Raw genomic sequence first — 22,810 nt, forward strand, 5'->3', positions numbered from 1 at the left:
CATTTTACAGATAACGAAACTGTGGCACAGAGTGGTTAAGAAACCTTCCCAAGTCACACAATAAGTATGTGGAAGAGCTGATCCTCTTGACTGCTTTGCTATGTGTTCTTATCTTGGTCATGTGCTACCATAACATCCTTATCCTGGCTATCCCATTGTTAATTCTTCTGATTACCGGGGAGCATATTTTCCTACTATTCCCTTTACACATTTTCCTTACCGTTCTTGTCCTGAGTTGACATTGATAAATCAGCCAGGTTTTATAAGTGTTGGGAAAGCTCGCCATGGTGCTCTGATTATAACTGCATGCGTGCCCTGCAGACCAGCTTTCATCCATCACTGATGCATGAAATAGAGCACCTTTAATACAGCACCTGAGACCCCAAAAAGTTAGGCCAAGTTGGTGCAAGAACACAAAGAACCATGGACTTGCTAATTTTCAACAGATGACCAACTGCCACCTGAACTTCTGAATGGATTTTTCTCTGCGCCCACTTGATATGCTCTACTTCAGTGGGAGGAGGGCAGTGACAAGAAGTCAAGAAGATTTGAATTCCTGCCAACTGAGAGACAGCTGAAGGAAATGGGAACATTTATCTTGCAGAAGAGAAATATGGAGGCCTCAAGGACTGGCATCAGACAGCTGACTCGCTGCTATGTGCAAGAAGGAGTGGGCTTATCTTAAGTTGTCCAGAGTGCAGTAGAAAATGGAAACTCTGGGCAATCAGATTTCAGCTCAATGTAAGTGATTTCTCTTTTTTGTTGTTTTGTAAATTTTTGAGAAAATGGTTTTAAGTGATAAAAATAGCAACATACTGTTTCTTTCTTTTTTAAAAAAAAAAAATCAAACAATAACAAAATGTCTAAGGTAGAGAGTAAAAGCCTCTTTTCCTTTACTCACTCCCAATCCCCAGGAATACCCTTGATATCTATCCTCCCATGTCCCTATCTATGCACATGCAAATGTGCTATCCATACATACACATATGCCTACTACGTGTCCATAGAATTTTCTTCTATTTTTGTTTGCTTTCAAATATATGGCCATAAAATGGGTATATCTCAGAATGCAATGAACAAGAAAGGCCCTTTAAGAGTAAATTTCTGTGATTTCCAAATGTTATTTTATAGAGATGCCCTGCTGAAGGATCTGAAATATATGATTTTAGTTATTGACTGTAAATATTCAAGGTGTTCCACAGTTTTAGTTAATCTGACTTGACTTTTTTTATTAAAATAAGTTTACCAGATACCTACAAAATGGAAGTAGGCATTTTGTACTGATACTTATTTTTAAGAGAAAGGATATCCAAACAATTTAAGCTATTTAAAAATGGGTGAGCTGCTTAGACATTTTAGCCACTGGCTATGTTCAAATAGAGGTTGGTTGACCAGTTGGTTACAACGTTATAGAGGTGATTAATGCCACAGATGGGAAGGTGGGGAGAGTTGGACTGGGTGCTTTCCAAGATTCATTCAGTGCTCTGATTCCCTGACTTCCTGCGCTCTGCTCACCTGGGCAGTGAAAGATCACAGGTGGTGCCCTGTGAAGAGGAGCAGCCAAATGGCTCCTGCTCCCCATGGCAGGAACCGCAGGTGCACACACAGTGGCTGGGTCCCGGGCCACTCACTGATGTGTGGTTGGTGGACAGAAGCGCCTGCAGGCAGCAATTCTTGTTCCAGCTGCTCTCTGGACATTCAGGGCTTTCAACTTTGGTACCTGGATTTAAAACAAAACAAATTCCTTTTTAAACAGTGCAGGTTTAAAATTGAAGCAAATACTGTACATTCTTATAAGCCTGGCAGTGCAGGAAATTACTCCTTCACCTGTTTCCTATTTTGACATTTCATTAAGAAGGAATTTAGTGGCTAGAAAAAATAATATTAAAATATTTGACCTTAAAAAAAAAAAAAAAAACACTGGTTAGAGTCTTCCATGTTTAGAACTCCCTCTGCTTGTGCTTCTTTTCCTTTTGAAAAAAAAATATATATATAACTCCCAGAAAAGCTGCAAAAAGAATACATCAAACACTTGTATCCTCTCACCTATATTCACTAGTTGTTGACATTTTGCTATATTTGCTTTCTCTATATGTACATTTATTATTATTGTTGTTGTTAGGGACTATTTGAGATAAGTTGCAGATATCATGACCCTTCCCACCTGAACATATCAGCAAGTGTTTCCTAAGAACAAAGACAGAGTGCAATGATCAAATTTAGGGAATTTAACACAGATATGAATCTCTTACTGAATACAATCATATCTAAGTTTTGCCAGTCTTTCTGATATTGGGGTTTATAACGTGTTTTCCCAACCCAGGACTTTGTATTTCTACTTAGTTGTCATGCTTCTTTTTTTTTTTTTCTTTGAGATGGAGTCTCACTCTGTCACCCAGTCTGGAGTGCAATGGCGTGAACTCGGCTCGCTGCAACCTCCACCTCCCGGGTTCACCCCATTCTCCTGCCTCAGCCTCCCAAGTAGCTGGGACTACAGGCACCCACCACCACGCCCGGCTAATTTTTTGTATTTTTAGTAGAGATGGGGTTTCACCGTGTTAGCCAGGATGGTCTCGATCTTCTGACCTCGTGATCCGCCCACATCGGTCTCCCAAAGTGCTGGGATTACAGGCATGAGCCACCGCACCCAACCAGTTGTCATGCTTCTTTAGCCTCTTTTATTTGAGAATGAAAAGGCTCCCAATTTTTGTCTTTTAAGACATTGGCATTTTTGAAGAGTGCAGGCCTATTGTTCTCTAACATGTCTCTGGGATTTGTCTGGTGTGAGATTCAAACTATGCACACACTGTGTCCTTCTCAGTATGTCATATTAGGGGGCACCTGATGTCAGTTTGCCCCATTGGTGGTGAAGGTAAATGTTGATCATGTGGTCAAAGTAGTATCTGTGTGAGTGTTCCACTTCTGGGGAATCTCTCCCTCTTTGTATAAATAATCTATAGGGAGGTACTGGTGGTGTTACCCATATTTCTTCACTCTAAAACATTTTTCCTTTGTGGTAATCATCTTCAGGAGGATAATTTTAGACTGGGTAAATAGCTTGTTTACAAACAAACTTGTTTTAGCATCCATCAATGGCCCTTGCCTGAATCAATTACAATATTGCTATAGTGGATCAATGCTTTTGGAAATGAGAATATTGTCATATCAAAGTTTCCTCGCTGCACTCCCCACCCCAACACATTATCTCCCCTAACACCAAAAGGGATTCCCCAGCCAAACCATCTGGGCCAATATATGCCAGCTATGACTAAAGATCCCTGATAGCACCTCCTCCCCTCCATCCCCAAGTCTGAGATGTGCTTGGGGCATAAAGCAGCTATGGAGCAGCAAAGAGAGCCCTAGACTGAGAATCAGAGAGCTGACAACCTGCATCTCCACTTGGAGGTTCCATGGGTTGCTCTAAGTGAGCATGTCCTAAACTGAACTTCCTGGCTCCTACCAACCTGTGCTTCCACCAGAGTTCCAATTTCAGTGAATTCACTGCCATTTACTCAGATGCCCCAGCCAAAAATCTGAGCAGCATTCTCTTACTCCTTCCTCTTCCCCATTCTCCACATCTAATCAACAACTTAAATCCTGTGTGATGAGACTTTCCAAACATCTCCAAGAATTTGTCCCCCTTTCTCCATCTCTATCACCAACGCCTGGTCTAGGCTACCTTCACCTGTCACTCGGTCTTCTGCAGTAGCCTTCTGCCTCTCCTCCTGCCTCTAAGGTTTTCTGTGCTGTAATCCATTCTTCTCACTTCAGCCAGAGTGACCTTTCTGAAGTAAATATCTGATCATGTCTTCCCAAACCCAACCCCCATTAAACCTTTTGGTACCTCTCTATCGCTTTAAGGACCATTGGTTAAAGTGGCAAGTCTAAACTCTCTAACATGGTATACAAGGTCCCTACAACACAGAGTTGAAAGTCTTCACTGGAGAAATTTTCCATCATGGCACCTCTTTCTTGCCTTATTTCTGGCCAGACAGATCAAGATGGGCACAAGCTGACATACGTCTGGAATGTGTTTTTGAAAAAACACGTGCAACTTTGCATTGTAGGCATACGAGGTAATCATCTCTTAGGAAATCATGGAAGCATTCTTGGCTTGGTCATTTCCAGAACTCTAACTGAAGAAAGCTGCCCCCAAGCTGTGGATCCTCTTCTTAATTGAAAGAGAAGTACCTCAAACAGTTTGTTCTTCAGGACAGGTGAAGCCCTTGAAAAAGATAAGCAACCATGGGATGCACCATGATCTCACAACAGGCTTGAGTAAGAATGGCTACCACATTTATTACATCTTTTTTTTTTTTTTTTTTAGACAAAGTCTTGTTCTGTTGCCCAGGCTGGATTGTAATGGCACAATCTCAGCTCACTACAACCTCCACCTCTCGGGTTCAAGTGATTCTCCTGCCTCAGACTCCTGAGTAGCTGGGATTACAGGCGCCTGCCACCATGCCCAGCTAATTTTTGTATTTTTATTAGGGACAGGGTTTCACCATGCTGGCCAGGCTGGTCTTGAATTCCCAACCTCATGTGATCCACCCGCCCCAGCCTCCCAAAGAGCTGGGATTACAGGCATGAGCCACTGCGCCCAGCTCACATTTATTATATCTTGAGAGAAAAGATATTGCAAACACATTGGATATATTTGTCTATTCTTGTTTTTTTTGAGGCAGAGTTTCACTCTTTTGCCCAGGCTACTAGAGTGAAGTGGCTCGATTTGGGCTCACTGCAACCTCTGCCCGCCAGGTTTCAGTGATTCTTCTGCCTCAGCCTCCCAAGTAGCTAGGATTATAAGTGACTGCCACCATGCCTGGCCAATTTTTGCATTTTTAGTAGAGTCGGGGTTTCACAATGTTGGCCAGGCTGGTCTCGAGCTCCTGACCTCAGATGATCCACCCGCCTTGGCCTCCCGAAGTGCTGGGATTATAGGCATCAGCCACTGCGCCCGACCTATTTGTTTACTCTTTCTGACTAGCATGTGCATCCCAAATCTCAGAGCGAGCACAGTCCTCTATTTTTATGCTGTATTTGTGGTTTCGGGACAAACATGCAGAGAAATATGAAGTCTTGGCTACTTTTTCTCTCCAAAAAGTCAGACTACATTTTACTTATTCTCTCCTTAGTCTAGAACTCTTCATCCATTGAAGGAACTTTTAAAAATCTATAAGGCAGGGGATTTATATTTCTTATAAATATTTAAAAATCCTCAAGAATATTGAGAGCCAGGCAGAATAATAAAGTATGATTAATAGCTACCTCTTACTGAGTATTTACTGTGTCCCAGGTACTATGTTAAGTGTTTTCTTTGTATTTAACTCATACAATAAGCTTTAAAGTTAATTATTTTGTTCCCATTTTGCAAATGAGAAAACTGAGGCCCAGAGCTCTTCAGTGACTTGATTAAGATCACAAGATTTGGATTTTTAAAATTAATTTTTTTTTGGTAGTGATGGAATCTCACTGTATTGCTTAGACTGCTCTTGAACTCTAGGCTCAAGTAGTCCTCCTATCTTAGCCTCCCAAAGTGCTGGAATCACAGGCTTGAGTTACCATGCCTGGCCCAAAAAATTAGGAATTAAAAGCAGGACTATCAGATGTCAAAGACCGTGTTCCTACTCAGTGTGTTGTATGTCTTGGCAAGCTCTCATCTTTCTCCTAGAAGCCCACCTCCTTCATTTTAGGACTTTCTTTCTTTCCTTCTTTCCTTCCTTCCTTCCTTCCTTCTTTCCTTCCTTCCTTCCTTCCTTCCTTCCTTCCTTCCTTCCTTCCTTCCTTCCTTCCTTCCTTCCTTCCTTCTTTCCCTCCTTCCTTCTTTCCCTCCTTCCTTCTGCATATTTACATTTCTAGGTGTGACTTCAGAAGCCATCTACCACACTCTATTTTTGCTTTTTCTTTTCTTTTTTCTTTCTTTTTTTTTTTTTTTTTTTTTTTTTTTTTGACAGAATCTATGTCTCCCAGGCACCATCTCTGCTCACTGCAACCTCCACCTCTCGTGTTCTAGCCATTCTTCTGCTTTAGCCTCCCGAGTAGCTGGGATTACAGGTGCCTGATATCACGACTGGCTAATTTTTGTATTTTTAGTAGAGATGGGTTTCACCATGTTGGCCAGGCTGGTCTGGATCTCCTGACCTCAGGTGATCCACCCACTTTGGCCTCCCAAAGTGCTGGGATTACAGGCATGAGTCACTGTGCCTGGCCTACCCCACTCTAGATCCTAATTGTCCCACTGTTTTCTAGATTTTACCTTCTATTCCCAATCAAAAGTGGCCTATCCTGTGCCTCATTCTTTTAGGACTACTGTTTCATGCTATAATACCTTTAGTGTCTGGTAGTCAGGTATTCAATAAATACTTATTGAACATCACTGTGTGAGACCAATGTGATTCCTATTCACATGGGGCTTAGCAAATACTTGTTGGATAAATGAATGAATCCTGGAATAATCAAATGAGCAAACAAATACTAATATACAATCAGTGACAATAGAGGAAGTTTTGAGAAGACAGAACATGAGTTCTAGAATAAGAAAATTGGATTTGGATTCTGGCACTACCATTTGGGTTGTACTTAGTACTATTCACCAAATATTTCTGGCTGTGGTCATTTCAGGCATTTGGTAGTACTATATCTTGCACTGCTTAGTGTTTTCAAATTTCCAAGAGGCATAGATCTTTGGGATTGGGAAACAAGTCAGGATTTTTAGTTCTCAGGAATCCTGAAATCATAAATTATTCTTTGTTTTTCATGATTTTTTTTTTACATGTATTTATATATTAATTAGCAGCCATTATAGTGAATACTAAGTCATCTTTCTGTGATAGGGTTATGCTATCAGAAGTTTTCTATTAGAAATGACATCATAATAAATGCATGGCTTATTATTACTGTGAATTGATTTATTGCAACAAGAATATATGTTTCAATAACATGTAAAAATAATCTTCTTTATATAGACATCTGATACTAGAAAATATTAAAAGACAGAGACAATAACATAAGATAAATAGCAAGTAAAAATTATTACTAAAATGAAATATATTACCACAAATATTTCTATAAGTTATCATTATTAAAATGAAAATGTAGAACACACAAACAATTATTTGTCTAGCCAATTTCCTGTCTGAAATGGACATTTGTTCAATTGTGAGGAGTGCATCCAAAAGCATCTTCAAGCTGAGCTTTAGAACACCTTTGCTTCATGTAAGTTATTTGCTTTTTAAATAATGAAAGTAAAAATATTTGGTTTTCTTGTCTGCTAGCTCTGGTTTTGATTTTGCGATTGAAATTGATACTGCTTTTGCTAATTCAGGTTTTTGTTCAGTCTCTTATTTCCTGTCAGAGTCTTCCACAACATTCGTATCATCTGCTCCTTGCATTTCTTCAGTTAAAATATTTACAAAGAAATGTAGCCTAGAGGGAATATTCAAAAACTGAAAAACACCAGTCAACATTACTGGATTATATTCAAATAATATAACATTCAGATCCCTTGGCAAAGTTAACAGCACTAAATAGAACCATGCATTGAAACTGCCAATTTAAGGACATTTGTTTTCAAAACTGGTTTCTTAGAACATCACTCATAGGATTTGTATGAAGTACACTACACATACAAACTTACCAGTTTATTTTATTTGCAAGAAGGAGTCATCCAGCAGCCAAAGTCATGAATACACACTTACAATATAACAATGCTACAAGCAAGACTGATTAGATGATTCTCACTTCTCTAGTCCATCCTCCTATCCTGGTTCTCGGAAATGTTGACCTTAACCTTTGATTTTGCACATTAGCGTTTTTTGGTGTTGCTTTTTAAATCAACATGAGTAACATGTCTATGTTGATTCCTATTCTTTAATTTTTATGGAAAAATCATAATACTCATTTTCTGTTTTCCCAATTTGTAAACTAACTTTCACTGGGACTTGGGATTTGGGAAAACATATACATTGACAGAAAACTGCCAGGAAGGCGTTCCCTCGTGGAAATACTACCTCTCCCTTTAAAGTTACATGTGGCCATGTCACAGGGTTTAGGCAGCTGGACATGGAAAGGAGTGGCCTGTGTTACTTTCAAGCAGAAACTTTGACGACCATTAAGTGACTTGCCATGTTTCCTTTTCCCTGCAGCATTGAGCATGGATGCACATGTTGTTAGAACCTCCAGAACTAGCGTTCCTGAGTGACTTTGATAAGCTGAGACTGCTAATAACTCATGTCAAACATATAATATGCATGAGCAAGTTTTGTGAGGTTTTGGGGTTGTCACTACAGCATAACCTACAGTGACAGGCCCCATGCATCAGGCAGATTACATACCCTCCCTGAGTTTCAATTCCATTACTGGAAAAGAGTAAAAGTAATTTTCACTTCAGTTTTTTTTTTTGGTAAGGACTATCAAGAAAAGTGCATCGCTTTGAATTAGGTCTAATACATAATAAATATTCAATACATTTTTTCCTTTCCAAAGGGATAAAGATAATATTCTGGAAACATATTATATTTCAAAAAATGGGAATCAGAATGACATCAGAATTCCGAAATGCAACACTGGAAGCTAGATATCTAAGGAGCAAAGCCTTCAGACTTCTGAGGGAAACGTTTAGACACAGCTAAACTATTAATTAGGTAGAAAAGTCTATACCTAGCCAAACCATCAATTGAATATGAGGGTAGAATGCAGTTATTTTCACAAAAATTTGTATGCTGTGCATCTTTTCTCTGGCAGTACTTCACCAAAATGAATGAATAATTTGTCCAAGAAGAATACATGTGGTCTAGGAAACAGGAGACTTCAACCTAAGACAGAGGAGATTCCTGTGAAGGGTTTTCCCAGCTCGAAGACTGGGCAGAGCCTTGTAAGTAACTGGTTAGTCTGCAGCAGGAGAACAGGACTCAAAGGGAGACATAATCAGGAACAGTGTTAAAACTGCTAGGGAACCAGACGTGTACAGAAAATAGTGCTGAGAGGGAGAGTACATTCTGTTGGAAAGTTTGAGAAGAATTCATGACAGTACACAGCTAAGCAAAAGGAAAAATATATACGTAAGGCAATTACTAACTCCATAAACAAGAAAAAAATTCAACCAGGAAAAAAAAGAAGTCATAATAGACTCAGCAGAGAAGATTTGCAGGGTTGTAATAATTTATTTACTAATTACCGATTGAATCAGAAATTTAAAAATAACTGCCAAATATAGGTAGAACAGGGGAGAAGAAGTTAGGAGAAGCTAACTCTTCATTTTTCAAATTAGGATATCAATAGATTATGCCTAAAATTGGTAAAACAAGAAATCTACTCTCAGTAGGTTATTTTAAAATATGGAGGCAGCCATGCGTGATGGCTCACACCTGTAATCCCAGAACTTTGGGAGACCAAGTCAGGTGGATCCCCTGACGTCCCGAGTTCGAGACCAGCCTGGCCAACATGGCCAAACCCGGTCTCTACTAAAAATATGAAAAATTAGCTGGGATTGCACCACTGCACTCCAGCCTGGGCAACAGAGAGAGACTCCATCTCAAAAAAAAAAAAAAAAAAAAAAAAAAAAAAAAGGGGGAGGCATGTGTCAGAGGAAGCATGGGACAGATTTGAAAGGAGTTGCCCCTGAGGAGCTGCATTTAGGGTTTGAGACCACTGTTTTCTGTTATAAACCACATAGTGCTGTTTGACTCTTTAAAATATGGACATGTACTTACTCTGAGATGAAGATTAGTTACTACTTAAAAATTAATAAACACATACCTGAACATAAATATTTACATATTTACACAGAGCCCTGGGCTCCAGACCTGGGTCAGCCAGTGGCAATTTTTGTGACCTGGGTAAGTCCTTTCATCTCTCTGGGTCTCAGTTTCCCAGTTTGCAAGCAGAAGGTTTGAATTCTCTGGCTATTGCACTATCACTGTTATCAAGTGATAATATTAGATATCACAAATTCACTATCATCAAAACACAAACTTGTAAAATATCTTGAAAATTTACAAACACACTCTTTTTATTTGCTTTTTTTGTTTTTTTCTTTTTGAGACGGAGAATATTGCTCTGTCACCCAGGCTGGAGTGCAGTGGCGCAATCTTGGATCACTGCAACCTCCACCTCCCAGGTTCCAGCAATTCCCCTGCCTCAGCCTCCCAAGTAGCCGGGATTACAGGCTTGTGCCACCATGCCTGGCTAACTTTTGTATTTTTAGTAGAGACAGGGTTTTACCATGCCAGCCAGGCTGGTCTAGAACTCCTGACCTCAGGTGATCCACGCACTTCGGCCTCCCAAAGTGCTGGAATTGCAGGCGTGAGCCACTGCACCTGGCCCCAAACACATTCTTTTTCTTAGATAAAATACTAAAACAAACCAAAACATTTTAGATTACAAAAAAGGAAGTACAAAGGCTTGGACATATTGGCCATGTTTTTTTAATGAAGTGGTTTCAGTAGCCAGGCAAGCTTTGTGTGAGCTACGCTTTTCACTCTAAACAATGCGGATTAATATGACCTTGAGTGTTCTTATTTTCACATGCCCCATTTTCTCTCAGGACAGTTTTAATAGTGATTAAACCAGAATTCAGTATCCAGATGAGCACACGCGGAATAATCTTTTCACTGAAGAGCCCGTGCGTCCATTGCATGCCTTGGAGGTCTTGTGTGGAACTAATGAAGCACTTTGATGGTTCAGGGATTTTCATTAGAGGGAATTCATCGCCGCCTCACCTCAAGCTTCATGAGCCATTTCTCTAGCTGTGCTGAACTCCCAAACAAGTAGCAGCAGAGAGCGTTTCCAAAAACAGAGAGATATCAAAGTCGCAGCTACTCTAAGACAGAGCCTCCCCTCCCGTTTCTGCCTCCTGCAGCTTCTCCTTTCTTCCTTCTTCTCTATTCTTTTCATGCACACCACCCACACAGTCCGTTGCAGATGGATATGTGGTTCCGGTGATTTAACCTTACGTTCTCCGTTCGGGCCCCTCAGGCGTGATTTGTTGTTCGGAGTCAGAGCTCGCTTCCCCAGCACCAGGTGGTGTGGCTGTGAGCAGGTGATGTTAGCTGGGTATAATTTTTAAAGTGCCATTTATTTATCTGGCAAGAGCAAGCCCCAGTGACCTACCTCCATTAAAAGTTCAATCCAGAAGAGTGAATCTGACAGCTCCAGACTTCTGGCCTCAGAGCTCTTGATTAATTTGTGTGCCCAGAGTCTGAGGTGAAAGCAAGAGCGGGATTTCCTGGGTGGCTGTTGGAGGTGCATTTGGCGGCCATTACTGCCCTTCCAGCTTCTTCACTCAGTTATGCTGAGCTGAGGTTTGTCACACTATGCATAAGCGAACTCAATGAATACTTAAACAGCCTTATTCCCATTTTACACGTGAAGAAAGTGAGGCACAGGATGGTGAAGTGGCTTTCCCAAGTTTGCACAACTAGCAGTTGGTGACATCCGATTGGAGCTGAGGTCTGTGTTGCTCCAAAGCTCGAGTCTTTTCCACTCGGGTTGTGTGTCTCATCTCCTTGAGGGCACTGCCTGCTCTGTGCCGCCGGGACTGGGCTGGAGGTGGCCATTGGGGTTTCATGCAGAGGGTCAGAGATTTGGTGAGTGAATGTGGACTGTCCCTGCTTTGGCTGCGGAAATACCGTTCCTCATTCTTGATCACCCTCATCTTTTTGAATCCCAGGTACAGGCTGAGAAGTGTCGACAGGTGACGTGCAGAGTACACCAGGATAGAATTCCAATCCAACTTGGTCACAAAATGCATATGCTTTTATGCCAGGTTATCGGACATGTGTCTAGAGGCATAGAGTGACTTCGCTGCTCTTTAATTGTCTTCTTTGCTGTGCCTTCTGTTTTCATTCCTCCAGCTCTGTCTTCCTGCTTGCGGTGGAGCCGAAAGTCTCAGTGTAACCCTGTTCCTTAGACAGGTCTGTGGTATCTTCTTGGCCTTGATACTGAGGACTGGTTTAGAATCTGGTTTGTACTGTCCAACCTTCCAGTTTGGGAAGATAAGTCACAGGACACCGTCTTCCAAGCAGCAAGAGTAGCCCCTGGGATAAAGTTGCTGACATCTCTGTGGGGCCTCAGGGTCCTGGGACTCATGCGAGTGCAGGAGGCTCTGTGTCTTTGGAGGCTGCATCAGACAGATTCTAGCCTCAACTGAATGAAACCTCTGGGTTTGATCTTACATAACTACTGTTAATACTAACTTAAAAAAAATAAAAAGACCTGGCAAGGACTATAAATGTTTTATTTTAAAATAACATTTCTTAGATACATTTTTGTAGGGGGGAGGGCACAAATAGACTTCGAATATATTACATATTCATTGCAGAACATTTAGGAAAAAAAGAAAAACAGAAACAAGAAAAATAAATATTTTCTATAATCTCAACAACATGAATACAATTTTTAAATATGCATAGGCTTTTATTCTTTATAGACCTATCTATATTCACTTTTCTTTATATAAATGGAAATACATTGCATTTACTGTTGTATTACCTGACAGTAGTCTAGTTAACAGCCAATTCTCTCCATTCTGGTTTGTAAGCCAACCCTGATTTTGCTGAGACGTAGGACAGCCATGTGCTATGGGGAAAGCTGGGACCTTCTCCAGCCTGAGGGAATGAAACTTAATTGGTCTGGGTCATTCTTAATCATTCCTCTCACCTTGTCGGTGATTGACTTGGGAGTAAGCATGTGACATTATTCTGGCCAAAGAGACATCAGGGAAGTCCATGATGTCTTCCCCAGGGAAGTCCATGGGGAACTTCTAGGAAAAGTTTCTTTGCTCTTTAAAAAAAATGACTTGTAGAAAGAAACTTCCCTTTTCAAATCAGGGTATTGTCTGAATGTATCTTAAACAATGGCAGCCAATTTGCAAACATGGCTGATGAGGTAGCAAGCCTGATGAGCAAGCTCAGAACCAGGACTGCTCTTCCTTTGTTAAGCTTCTGAATTAACCAATGCTGCAACCATTCCCAACCTGTACATCTTGATAGATGGTAAAATAAATAGCTATATTGTTTATGCTGTTTAAATTTTTCTGTTACTTATAGTCAAAAGCAACTTATCTAACAGAATTTCTCTTGTCATTAGATATTCCTTTTTTCATAATAGAAAATATTTTATTTTGAAAGGTTTAGTCACTGGGTCTACAACAGTTTTCCATATAAGGAAAATGCAGTATTAAGTTATCTGTAATTGTCTTACATATTGAACAACCAATGAATGTGTACAAGTAACCAATTATATGTGTGCAGAGACCAGCATCAAGGAAATATTCGTTCATAGATAAATGTTTTCTAAAAAATATATATTTTAAGTTCTTGACGATCTTCCGCTATCATTTTTGCTATGTTATCTGAAAAGCCATCCAGATCTGTAGTAAAAGATCTTGTTAGCTACATAACTAAAGAAGTACTTCCCCAAGGAAGCTGGCACCATCATACCAGGACTTACAACATTTAGCTTTTTTTTTTGAGACAGAGTCTTGCTCTGTCTCCAGGCTGAGTGCAGTGGTACAATCTCGGCTCACTGCAAACTCTGCCTCTCTGGTTCAAGCAATTCTCCTGCCTCAGCCTTCTGAGTAGCTGGGATTACAAGCGTGCATCACCATGTCCAGCTAATTTTTGTATTTTTAGTAGAGACGGAGTTTCACCACGTTGGCCAGGATGGTTTCCATCTCTTGACCTCATGATCCGTCCGCCTCATCCTCCCAAAAGTGCTGGGATTACAGGCGTGAGCCACCACACCCGGCCAACACTTATCTTTCAACATGACTATACCATTAAAATTTTAAAAATATTTCTCAGAATTGTATTCTTCAGTCTTTTCCATAATGTAGTACATGAAAATTGCTAATAGCATTAAATTAATATTAATAAAACCTAATTCTATCTAAATCTTTTTCTCATAAGAAAAAACATTACTTTAAAAAACAGACTTTTTGTTTCTTCTAAAAGAAGAAGTACTATATGGACTGTTCAATTGCAGTGCCAAATACTTCCAGAAACACCACAGGACTACCAAGCTATTTCTATCGCTTTGATAAATTCCTTTCCTGCTCCAGTTTCTCCATACTCTTGCTTTCTTGTGTCAAAATATCTTTCCTTAATTTGTTAAAATGAATATGAGGGAAAAAAATCTGATAAACTGGGGTAATAAATTTTTTTTTTGCGTGGACTTTTGTGATCACAAAATGACTGGGCAATTTATAGCTTCAGGGCTAACACTGTGATTGGGAACAAGAAGAGTACAACCACAATAAAATACAGCTATCTATTAGAAGAACTGCTTAAAGACATCTTTGGCCATGTAGGTTCTGGGCCCTCTGGAAATAAGTCAGTTGTATTGCCAACATGACAAAGAAAATAGCAATGTTCAGGATGAGGAACAACCTGGTATAGGAAACAGATAGTGATGACGCCCTGCTATGAGTGGTTGCCACGATCCATGCCTGTCCAACCCGGCCTTTCATCAAGCCCCCATTTTTATGTTTCTTATATGTTACATCTGCAAAATCTAAAAGGTTTTTCTTCATCTTCATCTATGGGTAGTTCTTTCTGTGCCAGAATCTGAGCTTTCTGTCTAATCTTTTTCTCACTGACCTCAATCAGTGCAAAAATATCAGGGATGGCATCCACACATTTAGAGCGTTCGCCCGCCCTTCAGTTTTTCTTGGACTTGCTTTGCTGCTGCTGTTGCTGTGTTATGGCAAAAATCCTGTTGATGGCCTCCTCAGCCTGTCTCTTATCTGAAAATGTCAGCAGGCGGTCAGCAGTCTTCCTAAAGCTAGCTGGTTCTGGACTCGGGACAGTATCTGCTTCTCTAGCAGCTGAAACACTGGCTTAAAATGCTGCAGGTTCTGTTCCACAACAGCAGCACAGTCCTTCACCTGAGTGACAGTGCTGCTCTTGATGGCTGAATTCCAGTCAAACAGAATTTTGTGACAATCAGCAATGACCTGTGCAAAGGCAGACTGTCCTGTGGCCTCACCTGTCCACAAATATGTTCCGTAGACATGTTTGCTGGTGGCTATGAACACATCCAGTTGCTGAGAGTCTCCGTGGATGGTGAACCTCTGAACATCTATAGATGACCCTATGAAGACGTAAGCTGCCCTGGTGATGGAACTTCGGAGGTGCATGGTGAAAATTCACATAGTTTGTCCCATTGTAGGGATAGCCCCGAGGATATGTCACTGAGGCAAAGGTTGCTTTCTTGCTGTAGCCAGTATCGTCCATCCAGTACTTTTTATAGAGACTATCTCTCTGCCTGATGAAAGCCCCATGGATACCATCTACCACAGTCTCCTCAAAAGGAACATCCACATTGTGGAAGAAGCTCGCTGCTGTCTCCAGGGGACTCTCCTATCCCAGGTGTATTTGGTCTACAAGGAGAAGCAGCTGTGGATGTAGGAGGATCAGATTCCTCTGAATGTTCTTCAGGTTGAGCTGGGAGTTATAAGCTCCCACACCTTCTCCTTAGATGAAAACTACCCTATTTTTCTCCTCTGCTGCAACCACTCTCCCACTAGGTCATGCTGGTATTTAGACCATTTTGATGAGCAGTCTTCTGTGACCTGACCCTTCCAGGGAGAAAAGCAGCCCTTTGACACAGCTGCGGAAAACATCAAAACATTGTTGAAGAAGGTGTACTTTGACCTGTACAGAGCCTCAATAATTAATGAAAGGCACACAATTGGGAGCAAAACTAAATGAGTTTTGATCATAGTATTCATGCCCTGCATTAAAATTTCTCCATCCTTTGATCCAATCGTTGTATTTGTTTCTGTGGACAATGTCACATGTTGCATGTCCCCCCAGTTTTCCAGACTTGAAGAAGAGGAAAGATTTATTGATTTCACCTGGTAGTGCACTTCCGTAAGTCACGACACCCAGTCTTCAAAATAATGCCGTGTGGGGGTGCCAAAGTCTGGAGGAGGAACTGATTTCAAGCTGGCATCGTATCAGAGAAATTCTGTGTGCAGAGTGCACCAGTGCTGCCCTTTGGACGGTGTTCCTGGATCTTCCACCACATGGTTCCTTCTGATTTGGTCAGCTAGCCAGTTACCACTGCCGTTACGCATGACAAATTTATCAAGGAACACTAATTGGCTTTCTGGACCATAAAATCAGTTGTAATTTGAGTCTACAGTAGCCACAGTCCTTTGAAACTCTGGCAGGATGGTTCTATACATAAATGCAAAGTGTTGTTTAAGCCACGGATGGCCAACATGGTTGATGTCAAAGTGCCTCTGGATGAGTAACATGTATTGGAAGAGTGATCTAGTGGTGTAGCTGCCATACGCAACTCCTTCATAGAGGGAGCCATCCATCACCGCCCTGAGCAAGACCAGAGATTTCTTCACGATGGTCAGAACTTGTCTGGTTCATAAGTAGGCTTCTTGAAGATATCCTTGATTCGTCAGGACTAGGCATCCTGTGAGCAAAGCCATTCAGTTGGTGGGCGGATGATTGTACAGGTATTGAAATCCCCATCCTCTCCTGTATGAAGTTTCATACATATACTCCGAGGCACTGGCAATCACTTCAAGAAACTTCTCCTATTGTATCTTGCTCAGGTAGTTGTACGAGAAGTCATAAGCAGTGGCAAAACCAACCAGGGAGTGAGCAAGTAGGACCTCATCCCAAGGAGCATCTTTCACCAACCAACTAGGCTGCGCTACCATCCTCTCCACGTAGACTTTGGCTATGTCTCAGGCTTCAGTGTTCTCAGGATATAGCACACAGAACATTGCCAAGGCACCCAAGTTGTTTCCATAGATTTCATTCTAGCGGGCACTGTAGTCCTTGGGATCCCAGGGAGGGAGGTATTCCCAGGGACTGGACAGCATCGTGTGCACAGCCTCCATGAGGTGGGCTGCAGTGTGCTTACGTGGGCTGGCTACCCTGAGCTGCAGCTCCGCCACCTCTGCCCTGGAGAAGTACAGCATGGGGTGGCTGCCATAGTTGGCACTGGTGAACAGAATCATGACTTCTGGGTTCCCGTCGGTGATATAGGCTGACACAAGGCAAAGCAAATATATGAAAAACACACTGGGAGCACCCCCGTGTGTGAGTCCTCATCGTGGCATCAGATCTCCAAATCTCCAAGCCAACCAAACCATCTTCAAAAGATCCGCTCCCCGCCGAGACTACATCCTCTCCGGCGTTGCCTCCACAGCCTCCAAAGCCCACTCTCGGGCCCCCTCACTCCAGGGCACCCGGGCTCCCAGACCCCTCGGAGCCAAGCCCTCGCACCATGGGTGTTGGTGGGCACTGGAGCGGGGATGCGCTGCTGCAGCCTCGGGCTAATATCATAACTAATAATATCATTAGATACTATTATACAATATTATTTTAGATGGTCTTGTACTATTCTTTTTACTCACATACCATAATTCACATAAATTCAAATAAATTTTGCCACTTCTTTTTTGTTGTTGTTTTAGATTCGCATGTTCCTGCTATTATAGCATTTCTGAAGTGGCACACTTGTGCTCTTTTCTTACGTCCTTAGTTTAAATTCTGGGTTAAATGTTATGAACAATTTTAAGGCTTTTTGTGCATATTCTAAGTTTGCTGGAAGTTGTTATTAATGTATTTTGTTCTAACATTTAAAAATCTTTCCAGTTAAGGTCCTAGCCTCTCTCTCTCTCTCTTTTTAAATAGTGATGTCAATCACTATTAAAAGAATCATGGACAAAAAATACTATTCCTGCAAGTGTGAACTTAGTTCCTAAAATGAGTTCTGCTTAAGTAAGGTATGTCTTGTAATAAACTTTAACATTATATGTGCTTCAATCACATTACATTGAGTTCAGATGATTAGAATCTTATGATGTTAGATTCCAGGGCCAAGTAAGGTTATATGTTGGGGCTGATGGTTCTTAACTCTGGCTATATATTTGGAATCACCTGGGGAACTTAAAGAAAACTGTCTTTAATTGTGCATGATTGATGTACAATAAACTACACATATAAAAGGTGTACGATTTGCTAAGTTTTAATATGTATATATACCCATGGAATAATCCCTACAATCAAGATAAAAAGCGGTATTCCATCACCTCCAAATTGCAGGGTTCACCATCCTCGGTTGCCAGATAGTCAGTGTCTTAAAACCCATTGTTTCATATACTTTGTCTGCTTTTCTTTTCTTTTTTTTTTTTTGGTTGACTCAGGTAGGAGGGAAAATCCACTCCCTGATACTCCATCTTAGACCAAAGCAGATGTTTTCCATCTGAGGAGCTTTTAAAAAATAATCTCTAGGCTCCAACCAAGACCACATGAATTGTGATATTTGGGGGAAGGCCTTTTGTATTAAAGTATAATTTATATGCAGTAAAATTCATCTTCTTTAGCATACAGTTTTGTAAATTTTGCCACATGCATACAGTCATGTAACTATTACAATCCATATAGAACAGGTCCATGTCTTCTCCCAAATTCTTTTATGCCCCTTTGTAGTCAAACTCTCCTCGCACCCGAAGCTCTTGGCAGGTGTTGATATGTTTTCTTTTCCTATAGTCTTGTCTTTTCCAGAATGACAAGGGAATGAAAGTATGCGGTTTTTCAGTGTGGGCTTCTTTCACTTAGCATAATGCATTTGAGATTCATCAGTTTGGTTGATACAGTGTGTCCATAGTTCATTTTTATTGCTGAGTGTTACTCCATATAGATGTGCCACAATTTGTTTTTCTATTCCCCTGTTGAAGAACATAGCCTTAAAAAGCTTCCCCGGGTGATTCTAATGTACTCTGAAGTTGAGAATCACTGAGCTAGATAAAACTGCTCCATAGTCTATTAAGGTAAATATTAGGCTCTTCCCTTGTGGCCTGTCTCCTTCAAATCACATCATCCTGTATCTGTAGCCTCCTCTGCCTTATCAAATAACTCATGATCTAATGTGTCCTCCGGTCAACCCAGACTCACCTCTTAACAGCCTATCCCTTGGAAACATTTGCTCGTCCACCCCATGTGCCAGTCTCCCGCCTGCTCATCTGCATGCACTCATCAGAAGGCAGATCTCTCATATCCAGTTTCTCAGAAGATCCCTCTTAGATTTCTAAGATGACAGCATCCAATTGATAATTAATGTTAATGCTTTAATGGTATACTAGGATTCTCCAGAGAAACAGAATTGTACATGTGTGTGCATGTATACACATGTATTTATGACAAGAGTTGGCTCACATAATTATGGAGGCTGGGTACTTCCACGATTTGACATCTGCAAGTTAGACAACCAGAAAAGCTGGTGGTATAAGTTGAGTCTGAATCAGTCTGAATCAAAAGGCCTGAGAACCACGGTACGGTTAATGTAAGTCCCAGTCTGTGTCCAGAGGCCAGAGAACCAGGAACACTGATGTCCAATGACGGGAGAATATGAATGTTCCAGCTTAAGAAGAGAGCAAATTTGCCTTTTTTCCCACATTTTTGTTCTATTTGGACCCTCCATGGACTAGATGATGCCCAACCACATTGGTGAAGATAATCTTCTCTATTCAGTTTACTAATTCAAATGCTAAACTCTTCCAGAAACACCCTCACAGACACACACACAAATAACATCTTACCAACTATCCTGGCATCCCTTAGCCCAGTCAAGTTGACACATAAAGTTAACCATAAAAAATGGGTAATGTTGGCTGGGTGCGGTGGCTCACACCTGTAATCCGAGCACTTTGGGAGGCCGAGGTAGGTGGATCACCTGAGGTCAGGAGTTCAAGACCAGCCTGGCCAACATGGTGAAACCTTGTCTCTACTAAAAGAATACAATTAGCCGGGTGTTGTGGTGCACACCTCCAGTCCCAGCTACTCAAGGGGGCTGAGGCAGGAGATTCGCTTGAACCCGGGAAGCAGAAGCTGCAGTGAGCCAAGATCTAACCGTTGTACTGCAGCCTGGGTGACAGAGCGAGACTCCATCTTAAAAAAAAAAAAAAAGGGTAATGTGACAGAGGTTAATATCAATCTGGGTTTCTTGGAAACACTCAAAAAGTATAGCATGGAGAATGCAGATCCTCTCAAATCCTCTCTTCAGTTTTAGCTGTATATAATCCTGAAGCTAGACTAGTTGTAATCCAAAAGGATGATGATTTTTAAAAATTAAAATACACGCACACAAAGTTCAACAGTAGATGAAAGTGTTAAAAGACCCTCCCCACCCTGTAGCACCAGTTCCAAACTCAGAAGTAACAACTGTGTATAGTTTTCTAGTATCTCTCCAGGAAATCTTTCATGTGTGTATCAGCATATAAAAATAGATCTATATTTTATCTTTTAAAATATTTATCTATACAAGAGGGATTTTACTGTGCAGAATGTTCTGTGCCTTGATTTTTTTCCCTTAACACATTACGGAACTCCTTTCACATTGTACCCACCTCATTTTTATTTTTCAGTGTGTCACATGAATATGCCATAATTTATTTTAACAAGCTTACTGCTAATAGAATTTAAATTGTTTCCTTTTTCTGTTTTTGGTATTACAGTGTTCCAATGAATACAATGCTTGTACACAAAGCTCAGAAGTATGTCTGCAAGATATCTGAAAGGTGAATTCCTAACAGTGGACTCTCTGGGTCACAGGGACTATATATTTACATGTTTTAAAGCTACAGCCAAGTTTGAAAAGTGACACTTTTTAGAATCCAGTTTTTGTTTTAGAATAGTTTTAAATTTACAGAGCATTTCAAAGATCGCAGATCCAGTTCTCATACACACTTCCTGCAGTTTCCCCTGTTATTAATATCTTACATTATTAGTATAGTACATTTGTCACAACTAATGAGCCAATATTTATACACTGTTACTAATTGAAGTCCACACTTCATTCAGAGCTCCTTAGTGTTGACCTAATGCACGGTTTCTGTCCTAGGATCCCAGCCATGATATCACATTACATTTGGTCATCCTTGTCTCCCCAGGCTCCTCTAACTGTGACAGTTGCCACTTTCCTTGGTTTTGATGACCCTGCCATTTTTGTTTCTGCTTTTGTTTTGGCAGAGTTTCGCTCTTGTTACCCAGGCTGGAGTGCAATGAATGGCATGATCTCAGTTCACTGCAACCTCCGCCTCCCAGGTTCAAGTGATTCTCCTGCCTCAGCCTCCCGAGTAGCTGGGATTACAGGCATGCACCACCCTGCCCAGCTAATTTTGTATTTTTAGAAGAGACAGGGTTTCTCCATATTGGTCAAGCTGGTCTCGAACTCCTGACCTCAGGTGATCTGCCCGCCTCGGCCTCCCAAAGTACTGAGATTATAGGCGTGAGCCACCGTGCCCAGTCTGACCTTGACAGTTTTGAGAAGTACTAGTTGGGTATTTTGTATCATGTTCCCTCTACTGGGGCTTATCAAATGTTCTCCTGCTAGATTGGGAATATGGGTTTTGGGAGGAAGGCCACAGAGGGAAAATGTCATTCTCACCACATCTTATCAGGGACATGTACTGTCAACATGACTGATCACTGTTGATGTTGACCTTGGTCACTTGGATGAGGTAATGTCTGTCAGGTCTTTCCATGCTAAGGTTCCCTTTTTTCTGTTCTTTCCATATTGTATGCTTTGGAAGAAAGTCACCATTTGCAGCCCACACTTAAGGGATAGAGAGCTCTGCCCTACTCCTTGAGGGGAAAGTATTATTTGGATTTTGTTGTATGAGAGATTTAATTATACTTGCCTGTTTCAAAGGAAGGCGCTCTGAGGGGATTCCAGATATATGGGATATATCCTGGAGATGATCCCATAGATTATATAGAGAGATTTGTTATTCTTTTTCACAACTGTATAGCACTGTATTGAGTATATTTGTCTAGCTTCATCAAAAATTTTTTATACTTGGGCATTTGGGTCTTTCCATTCTTTTGCCGTTATGAATAGAGCTGCAATGAACAATAGTTTCCACATATACCTTTTTTGCCTTTGTATTTTTGCAGTGTAACTTTGGGATAGATTTCTACAAGTGTGTTTACTAGGTCAAAGGGTGAAGGAGTGTGCACAAGATGCTACAAGATCCCTCCTGTAATGTTTCTAATGTTTGGCATTTCCTCCAGCAACGTATGAGAATGCCAGTTTCCCCATAACCTTGCCATAAAGCATTTTGCTAAACATAATATTCCTGTTCATCTGGTAGGTAAAAAATGTTATCCCCAAAGAGTTTTAATTTGCATTTTCCTAATTCTGAGTAAAGTTGAACATCTTATAATAATAAGTTTACAAACCACTGATAACTCTTATCTGGTCTACCTGTTACTCCTTCCACTCCCCCCACCCCAACTTTTCTATAGGAGTATTGTTTTTTTCTTCTCTATTTTTAGTATTTCTTTATATATTAGGAACATTAACCTTTTGTGACATAATTTTCAAAATGTCCCCATTTGTCAAATGCCTTCTAACTTTGCAGTGGTGTCTTATTGCCATGGAAAGTTTCAGAAAATAAAATGTATCCATATTTTCTGGCTTAACTTCTAGAAGTAGACTGAAAAATCTTGGCTCTAAATGATTTCACCACCTCTCTCAGCAGGAGGTCCTATGAGCATCACTTGTTATCCATCAGTCCTTTTTGCAGACACTTTTGGTGCAGATACTTGGATGCACCTACTATGCATCAGGAGTTGCACCTAGTTCCTTCCCTCAAGCTGATTATGGCATACAGAAGGAGGGAAAAATGAGAAAACACACACACTGGATGGTCCAGTGTGATAAGTCCTGCAATGGAGACAAAATGTTAAGGGGCAGGCATTTATGGTGGGGTGACAGTTGGGACAGGATGAGGGAAGGCTTTGCAGAAAAGCTGATATTCAATTGCGGTTTTGAAGAG

General features: G+C 40.9%; 1 long non-coding RNA gene and 2 pseudogenes across 1 annotated transcript in view; all 3 read right to left on the bottom strand.

Moving 5' to 3' along the window:
- The window catches only part of LOC119624368 (uncharacterized), a 94,122-nt gene that overhangs the window by 16,096 nt on the left and 55,216 nt on the right, over window positions 1-22,810 (bottom strand). Inside the window, exon 3 of the long non-coding RNA XR_005240445.2 lies at window positions 1,516-1,720. This is a non-coding gene — a long non-coding RNA (uncharacterized lncRNA). The remainder of the gene's footprint in view (window positions 1-1,515; window positions 1,721-22,810) is intronic.
- On the bottom strand, window positions 14,216-16,078 carry LOC103219544 (dermatan-sulfate epimerase pseudogene; annotated as a pseudogene).
- LOC140713044 (dermatan-sulfate epimerase pseudogene) lies at window positions 16,124-17,679 on the bottom strand (annotated as a pseudogene).

The sequence above is a fragment of the Chlorocebus sabaeus genome, chromosome 12 (genome assembly GCF_047675955.1).
Source record: "Chlorocebus sabaeus isolate Y175 chromosome 12, mChlSab1.0.hap1, whole genome shotgun sequence".
NCBI classification, from domain to species: domain Eukaryota; kingdom Metazoa; phylum Chordata; class Mammalia; order Primates; family Cercopithecidae; genus Chlorocebus; species Chlorocebus sabaeus.